The following is a 9,827-nucleotide window of genomic DNA, read 5'->3' on the forward strand; positions in this document are numbered from 1 at the left end:
ATATTTTTCTATTGTGGTTTTGTTCTTTATGAGGTGCATGGATTTTTAAGACAAAGCTTTCTTTCTTTGCTTATTGATATTCTTGTGTTATTTTATTTCAGATTTATACCCTTCATCGTATGAGACATGGCAAAACATCGATTGTATTCTGGGATTTATAGATGTTTTGCATGGATCGATAGGAGAACAACAATACGAAGGTCGATGTGCAACAGAGCTAGCTCAATCCGGTATATTTTTTACTGATCATTTTTATCAGTTGCTGGACAATGCAAACACACATGGTGTGTTAAGAAAACAAGACCTTCCAGCATGGAATTCAGTGGATTGGCCTCTCCCACATTTTAATGTTACAGAGGCATATAGAGCCAAGCTTTTCAAAGAAGTACAGAAAGCTCTGAGGCCCAATATTGCCACAAGGATAATAAAAATTTCTTTGTGCATGCCTCTCACAGTTTTTGTAGACTTGTTTAATACCTTTCCAGTGAAGGTTTCAAAAACAATGTTCACAGTTAAAGCAACAAGTCTGGCATGCATGCCACAATTTTTGGATAAAGGTTGGGATAAGAAGACATGTAGTTCAGTGTTTTGTGAGGTTGTCCAACCTTCTATGCAACTGAAGTACATGGTTGCATCACAAAATTTCATTTTTTCTTTTTATTATAAGCGCAGTCGAATGCTAGGTACAAAACTAGTCCCAATGGATCAAGATGAAGATTCTTTTGGTGCAGAAAATAAACTTCTTGATATTGATGTTGTTGAGAATGGTGATGTGCTAGTCAATATCACATTAAGACAATGTTGCTCCCTAGCTCAATTGCGCAATGACATTCTATTTGAGACAGAAGGTTCTATTTCAAAGGACTTTTTATTTATCTACAACAATAAGAAGGTATACCATGTGACTTATCCTAGTCTCATTAAGCACTGCTATTAGTTTCCTTTACCCTATTGTTTCATATTGCTTTTTTGCAGGTGCTCAAAAGAAGAGAGAGATCAATAAAATGCAAAGACATTGAAAATTTAAAAATTGAGATAACACAGACTCCATAAACAAAGGTATTATATTCAGAAATGTAAAATTCTGTACAGAAGTGTTTAATTACATATGTAGAACATATTCTTGACAACAATTTTCTATTTATCTACAGGCTGATCTAGAGGCTGCTCTACATGGTCCAAGCTCACTGTATCATCTTTATTTGGAGAATCTACTTTCTGTTGCTCCATCTTGTCGTGTACAGTCTCTTGGTGCTGCTCCATTGTCTCCTCTACTGCCCCTGGAGCATCTGTTTGCTGCTGCTCCATCATTTCCTCAATAACATCAGCAGCAGGTCCTTGTTCTTGTGGCTTCTCCTCATCAGCACTAGGTCCTTGTTCTTGTGGCTTCTCCTCATCAGCAGCAGGTCCTTGTTCTTGTGGCTTCTCCTCATCAGCACTAGGTCCTTGTTCTTGTGGCACCACATCTGCATCATCTGTGTCATCAAGGTGTATGACACCTTCTCGGACTTTAGAGCTCTCACCTAACTCGACAGTAGCTGGTACAATAGGTTTGGGGAAGGCATACTTCAAAAACTTCCAAATTATATCAGCTCTGAAACTATACACATAGCTCGAGTTGAAGCTATCTTCTCTCATCTGCAATGAGATATGATGATTTAGAACACTTTGTACCAATATCAAATTTTTTGAAGCTAAATGAAAATTATTTTTTCTTACAAGCTCTGGCTGTCCTATCTCAAAATAGCTTGAAAGTATATATTTGGCACTAATCAGCACTCTCCAGCCACAGCTACTTGAATCATCTTGTTGTGGTGTCTGGATAGTTGGAAAGATATGTTAGAAACTGTTAATGTCTAAACAAAATAAAATTATTCAATAAGTTCAAAGGCATAGCATGAAATAGACATCAGTAGAGGGAACAACTTTCTACCTCTAAATCTATTGGCTCTATTGAATCCAAAAGATTGACATTAGAAGGACACTGATCCAATGCATCTAGAAGTCTTCTAATACAACTGCAATACATATAATTCAGTTAGTGTGCATTAAATCCAAATAATGAAGTTTAAAGTTAAAAATAGCACACAAACCACTTACAATTTAACCTCTCTGTGTGTGTTTCTAAGAGAGTTGAATAAAAAGCATTGCTTCTGCTGGATGTCAATAGAAGCAAAGCTCCAGTGGTCACTGCATAAGGAAAAAAGTATTAAGAAATCAAAGGCTACAAGAGTACTCAATCTTGAAGGAAAATCCCAAAAGAAGCAGCCACACACATACTTGTTATGGTATGGAAGTAGCAAAATATCAACATGATCAAAATCACAGTGTCTGAACCAATTGGAAATATCCATGGGAGTTTCCTTTGGATCTCTTAACTTGAAGGAAATTGCAGGATCAATAATATAAACTGTATGCTGTACAGCATGGTTCAGCCAGCTTCTCATCATGCTACATTGGACAAAGCAATAATTAAGGTAAGGTGTAAGGGAGGAGGTACAATAAGGATTGTTTTGCAAACAAATGTAAAATAAAAGACACTTACTAGAGCATTGCAAGAATGATAGTATCTGAGCAATACTCATTCTTATGAGCCAATGCTGCCAAGCATGCTTTTGTCAAGTCAAAATTATTCTCTGAAAAATCATCTTCAATATGGACAACTATGTTAGGGCCCAGCTCCTGCAACCTTCTCTATATCTGTAGATCCATCTGTACAGTCTCCACATCTATAGCAGATTTGGATTCTTCTATTTGCTGCTTCAGTGACTCCTCATAAGCAGCTTTCCCTCTGGTGCTCATTGAGTGGGTCACTTCAACAACCTTCACCTTGTCTGCCTTCAATTTCCTTGTAGGTGGAATTAATAATATATCTCTCGTTTTAATGTCCTGCCATTCCACAGGATGGACCAGCTTGTCATACCTCCACCTCACTCTAGACAATGTGTTGAAGTCCTTGGCCATCAGAGTTACCCTGTGAGCATGGGCTGCTACAAGCATTGCATCTTCAAAGTACTTCTCCAAGTAATCCTCTGCCATTTCCTATAAGGAAAGAATGGCAGTCCTGTTCCACCTGAAACCAAGGTGCCAGCTATCACAAATTTCTCTCACTAGCCTCTGAAAAGGTGCCTTGGGGATTGCAAAGCCTATAGCTTTTTGCTGTTTCCTGATCTCCTTTAGCACACCAGCAGAATGCTTTAACCTCTTGGACTTTTGCTGCAGCATGCTCATTGGCTTCCCCTTCCTGCCATGTGCAACTCTTCCTTTTGGAGGCACATTAGATTCCTTGACATCAGCCCCAGCTGCTGCTGCTGCAAGCCCTGGCCCCTTGCCAGACCTCCTTGCAGTTGCCTTGGTTCTTGCCATCACTCTGAAAAGGTCAATACAAAGTAATAGAAAAAGATTAGAAACATGGAGAACATAGAATGATAAAAGAAGGTGATGACAAAATGGATAAAGCAAAAATAAAAAATTTGCAACAAAACGCGATTATGATGATTTGAAATTTTTAACAGCTCAAAATCGCGTTTTTCTGCAAATATTTGAAACAACATGATATTGCATCCCTATAATGAATTCTCTATCTTTTCAACTATAAACAATATGTATTGAGTTTATAGAAGAACTATGCAGCCTTGAATAGCCTAGAAACTTACAAAATCACAATGAAATGGGTAGATGAAGAAGCATTTTAAAATTTGCAACAAAATGCGATTTGGACTATTTTGAGATTTCTAAAATCCTCTCCTCGCGTTTTGCTGCAAATTCTAGAGACAGCATACTTCAGCATGCCTTTAGTCATTTCAGTGTGTATACAACTTGGTGCAACATGGATTGAGCCTATGGACATCAAGAAGAGATCAAACTCTCATTCAACAGGCCCAAATAAAAAGTCTTCCTGCTTCTACATGCAGTGGAGAAAATCTAAAAAATGCATATAATATTTATCATAATATGTAACCTACATCACATCAATCAGTTCCTTACCCTAATATACTATTAAACAAGAAGGAAAGGAAAAAGATTTTCTTACTAACCTGGAAGCTATCTGCAAGTGTGCTGTGCTGATGATGAGTATCCTGTGCTGGGTATGAACCTCTGCTGCTGGTCTGGATGCTGATGGTGTAGAGTAGGGAGGTAGAGATGCAAGAGAACTGAGTTAGGAGAGTAGATTATTACAAAATACAAATAAAGGAGTTATTAAATACCACACGTGTGAAATATAGTCGTTTTTTAACACGTGTGGGTCCCACCAGATCTTTTGGAATTTGAAATTTGTGGGTCACTTTTTGCCTTGGAAATTGTGCCAATCATGATTTCATAATTAGATCCATTAACACTTTTCCCTCCCCGTATTCCATCCCTGCCAGCACCCTCCCATCATCCTTTTCTTTCCCACTTTGATCACTTTCTACCTAACACACTCCATCCACTCTGCAACCTGTCTGAAGACTACTACCATTACCAGATCTCCAGGTTACCAGTGCTACAGCTCAGTTTTGGAAGAGAGCAGGAGAATCTCTAGGGCTATTCCAACAGTATGGAAGAGGAAAAGAAAGGTCAGAGATCTATACCTTTTCTAATGTTCTCTGATATATATTTATTACATCTGTAGAATTCTTGAATCTCAGTGCCTAGAAATCTAGCAGATCACCCTAGGATTTGATTAGAGATGGATGTGAGTAGGATTTAGAATTTTGCAACAAAATGCGATTATAGTGGTTTACATTTTCCAAAAGCTATAAATCGCGTTTTCCTGCAAATTCTGATATTTGTTCTAGTTTTCATTTTTTCCTCCTTCTTTTAATCTCTTTTGCCCTGGGGAATTCCTCCTGGTATCATTTACTGTCCTGAACATTGTGAGATATCCCTAGCATTTGATTGGAAATGGATATCAATAGAAAGTTAGAATTTGCAACAAAATGCGAGGAGAGCACTTGACATTTTTCAAATGGATCTGCATCGCGTTTTGTTGCAAAGTCTTGTGTCTCTTTTGGTTTTTACTGTTTGCTCATTGTTTTGCTTTCTATGTCCATGGGGATGTCTTTCTTGATGATGAGAAAGGTTTTTGCTTTGGAACAGTTGATCCTCAGGCCCCTCCTTTCAAGAGGAAGCTGGACTTTTCTGCTGCTATACTCAGACCACAGCAATCACCAGGTGATTCATGTGTGCTTATGAAGAGTTTTGTTTGGTGATATCCTATACATTATCTGATTGCATATGTGAGCATATAGAATTCATGTTATATAAATTTTGGTTCAGGCAAAAGCAAGAGACTAGAGCAGAAAGGTGAGTCTTCCCTTTCAAAACAAAGGGAACCAGAAGAGGACAAATCTCCAGATTTGCTCCTATTTGACTTTCTTCACAAGTGCAAGGCTCAGAGGAACTTCCACATATACCACAGTATTTTCAACAGGGAGTTCACTATGAGCTCTCTTTTGGACCATCACAGAGATTTCCTTTCAGACCATTGGGATACCTTCAAACAACTGACAGAGGCAGGAAGGATTGTGGAAGGTGAAAAGGTTTTTGTGCATTTAAATCATATTGTCTCCATTGACAAGCTGAGGTACCATGTGAATAGAAGGTTTGACAGCCTGCCTGAGGAATATAAATTCAGCTGTAACTTGCACACCAGAAAGTGTAGAGTGCTTGAGGAAAACATGGCATTCCTTATGTACATTGTCTTTCAACAGCAATCTCTAGAAGAGCAAGGACAGGAGACTGAAGAAGAAGATATGTCTGTAGCGGAGGTAAAAGAGGATATTCCTATGGCAACAGATATGGCAGAGCAGGAAGAAGATATCAACCTCGAGGATGAGGGGCTGCAAGTGGCTGCTCTTGACCTTGTTCAACTGAGGACTGAAACTCTTAGGGCAGCACAGCCAGTTGAAGATTTTGATGTTCAGAGCAGCAACTATGCAGTGCCCATGCTTCCAGGTGTCTTGATTGGTGGTAAAGATTATGTTTTCCTCCATGATATAGAGTGTATGTTCAATTTGAGGGAGGACTATGCCATTTCCCTTATTGCCCAGGCTTCAAGGCTTGACAAGGAGGTTGGCATAGAGGATGACCATTCACTGCTAGCTTTGGAAACAACCTTTGATCCTGCAGAGGCCCTTACTATTTGTTTCAAAGAGGCTGAAAGTTTCCAAGAGCCAGATGAAGCTGCCTTCCAGCTCACCCAGGAAGCTATGAATCTCTCATCACTTCATAAGGAAAAACTTAAAGAAGAGGCTGGACTGGAGGGGAGAGGAATAAATCTTTGGAAAGATGAACTTCTTGTTGCTGATGAAAATGAGAGGGTATGATATTATTACTTCAAATCAAATACTTTATCTTGTGTTTAAATGTTTTGTAGTTATGTATCATTGTCTCACTATAATCTTTTGATACATGGCAGCTACAGATTGAGGATGACACATTCCTCCAGAGATCAAGTGGAAGCAGGCCGGCTGGGTTTGGCAAAATGTCAAGCCTAGCTCATTATATTCATGATCTAGGCAGTGCTAAGATCTTGATTTACCATAGGCAGTTGAGCAACAATGGAGAAGCCATTGTTTACTTCTTTAAATGTTTGTCTAGGGTTTTAGGTGGACATGATCTTCCATGGCAAAAGGAAAAGATCATTTTAATAGAGAGGTTGTCCGCCATAGATATATTTGGGGATTATGTGAATAAGTAGGCCTCTAGGACCTCTTACTTTTTGTCTTACACTTCTTATGCATTAGCATGTGGTGTTAAGGAGCCCAAATGTCTAGAGGGCTATGGAAAACACAAGCTCATAAGGTTTCGAGAGCCACCCATGATTGCATCAGGCCACACAATCCAAGAAGAAGAACACGCGGAGATAGCTGAAGACAAGGATACCCCTCTCAGACAAGCAACAGAGGCAAGCATTGATAAACAGAAAGTCGACATCAAGCCAATAAGGAAGAAAAAGAGTCCAATCAAGTTCAAAAAGAGAGTTCCGACTCGAAAGCCTTGGGAGTAATAGGATTTAGTCATCAAATATAGCACAAACATTATGTTGAAGTTGAACTGATTTGTACAAAGTCTTTGATCCTCATCAGTTCCTTGTCCGTACGGACGATCAGTACCCTTTTGCATTTGTCCCATCACCGTACGACACTTCAGTACTCTTCCCACACTCAAAAGCTTCTAAAAGTGTTTGACACTCAGTACTTTATTGGTAAGGATCAACAGTATGTCTAGCATAATTAAGTAGTATTGATTGAATTTTTTGTGTGTTATTATATGGATGTATTGATGCTTGTTAATATAGATCACATGTTTCACAAAAGAAATACTTTTGATGGAGTCTCAAAACATATAGGCATTACACCAAGAGTCACTTGTTCCACAGAATAAAAATCTATTGATTGAGTTTGAAAACATGTGGACATAACACCAATAAGTTACAAACTGCTATTCATGTTTACTTGTCCATTTATGGTTTCTAAATATCTTCGAATCCCTCCACTGTCTATGTCTCTCTGCTGCCATTGAATTGTCCAAAGTTTGTCTTCGTCTTTGCTTTTGGGCTAGAATAAAAGCAAGCTTGACTTTGGAGCTAGCAACTTTTCTTTTAGCATGCAGCCTTTGTAGAATGCCTCGGTAAAACCATTGGAAGACTTCCTTCAGACTATTTGCCTTTTGACTCCCTCCATAGTGTTGTGTGTGTCTGAAAAATGCATTACGTGCCATGTAGTGAGACTTCTCCATGCCTTGGGTAGACCAAATTGCTGGGCATCCATACTTTTTGACAAAATAGGGAAGGTGGTTGTAGATGATATGCTGTTTTCACAAAGACATAAGAATGCATAGTAAGTTATAAAAGAAAAGAGGATCACACTTAAGTAAAAGAAGAAGACATCACTTTACCATGTAGTGAGTTATATTGCAGGCTGTCCATGCGTCTTTCATTGACTTCCCAAAATGTTTTATTGCCTCTTCAAAGTTCTTGTAATCACTCTTTGTCCATGTTACATTGTCACAGAACATGAAGAGTTGATCAAGAGACCTCCACACCTCTGCCTTCACATTTCGTGCTTTCCCATCTGCCTCATGATCTTTCACGGCATTATGGACTTGCTTCCACAATCCATAACTAATCCTTGAAACTGTTCTACCTTGCCTTACTTGCTTACTATTGTGTTTGGGTCGAGACAAGAATCTTCTTGCCTTAACACCACCAATAGAGGGCTTGATTGGTACCTCCTTGCCATTGGTAGACTTTTTAAAATCCTTTGTGATATGAACATCACCTCCATGCAGACCTATATCGGATAACACTTTTTCCAATGCATGAAGAGCATCCTTTCTATTTCTTTCAGGACGGAGTTTCCAAGCAAATCCAATATACAAAAATACCAATTTCTCAATAATTCGACATAGAGCATGCAATGTGCATATGTGAACATTACATAGTGGAATGTCAAGAATGGCCTTGAAGTCAGGGTCAACTTTATCTCTATTAGGTGCTCTCTTCCACCATTTAGAATCCATTACTTGCGCTGATTCTTTGCAGTAAAGACAAGGAGACTTTGAGTTACCTCCTTTACTAACGTTATACATGCACTTAAGTGTTTTAAGATCCCCCGCCATGTGCCACTCTACTTGAAAATCACCTTTTCCTGCAACATGGAGATTCTCTCCTTGCACTTGTCTTTTAATTATTCTTGGTATTTTCGTGTGGTGAAACACCCAATCTAGTGTTTCATGGTCTTCTGTCTTTATCTGTGATTATACAAAACAAAAGTCTTACTATAAAAGATTTGAAAACATTGACTAAAATCAAGTACGAAATAAAAAAAGGGATAATACCTGGAATGAGCCCAACCACCATATGTGTTTCTCCGACTACACACTAAAATACTTCGAACTCGCTTCATTCAATGATGTATCAAGTGCTCCATTCATCAATGTGATAGTAATCCTTTCCATTTTCTTTTCCTTTACAACCTCACACTCATCCAGTTTGATAACAAATTTCAAAGTCCTCTACAACATTGCGTTTGATTGTTTTGTATTTTTTTTCTTCAATCAAACCTTTTGCTACACCACAAGAAAGCAATCCTTTCATTTGTTTAACTGGAAGAAGGTTGGGATCCATATTTTCTTTTGCAAGCTCCAATAATTTCTTATAGTAACAATATAGTAACAACACAATATGCCTATATTATTCAACACTTCCAATCCTGTTTTGCATTACTGGACAAAATAGATATAGTCATTTGAGAGCATTTTTGAGTTTAAAAAATAAAAAATTACAAACTAACCTTGCTTCCTGAATTCTTCGCTTGCATCCACCAGTCCCAGCCTTCAAATTTGCAATGTTTTTAATCTTCCTACTTCGTTGTCTGTCTCCAAGTATGGTTCTCTTCCTTCTTGATCTTGTTAACTCTTTTTTACTCTTTGAATGCTCCTCAATTTCATTCTGCAACTGCTGCTCCAATTTTGCACGAATAGCTATCTCTTGAATCCTGGCTCCCTTTTCTTGTAGGTACATTGTTTTATATGTTTCTGCAAATGCAGACTGTGCTGAAATATAACCAAGAAGTCCATTTTGTCCATCACCTGCAAACCTCAACAGTGTGGTTGGATTGACAAATGGAGGTGTAGAGTTTTGTACTAGACATTTTGGATATATACTTCCATCACACCATAAGTCAATATGTTGGAGCCCTTCTCTTCTCATATTTTCCCGTTGTTGAGCATTTAGCACCGTATCCTTTCGTCTTTTTTGTGCTGGAGCATATTGTTCTTCTAAGTCGATGTGAAGATGATATAATCGCTTCTTCTGAGATTGTAACTCACTAGTATCG

Source organism: Cibotium barometz, chromosome 47 (assembly GCF_041138505.1).
Source record: "Cibotium barometz isolate CiBa-2024 chromosome 47, ASM4113850v1, whole genome shotgun sequence".
Classification (NCBI taxonomy): Eukaryota; Viridiplantae; Streptophyta; class Polypodiopsida; order Cyatheales; family Cibotiaceae; genus Cibotium; species Cibotium barometz.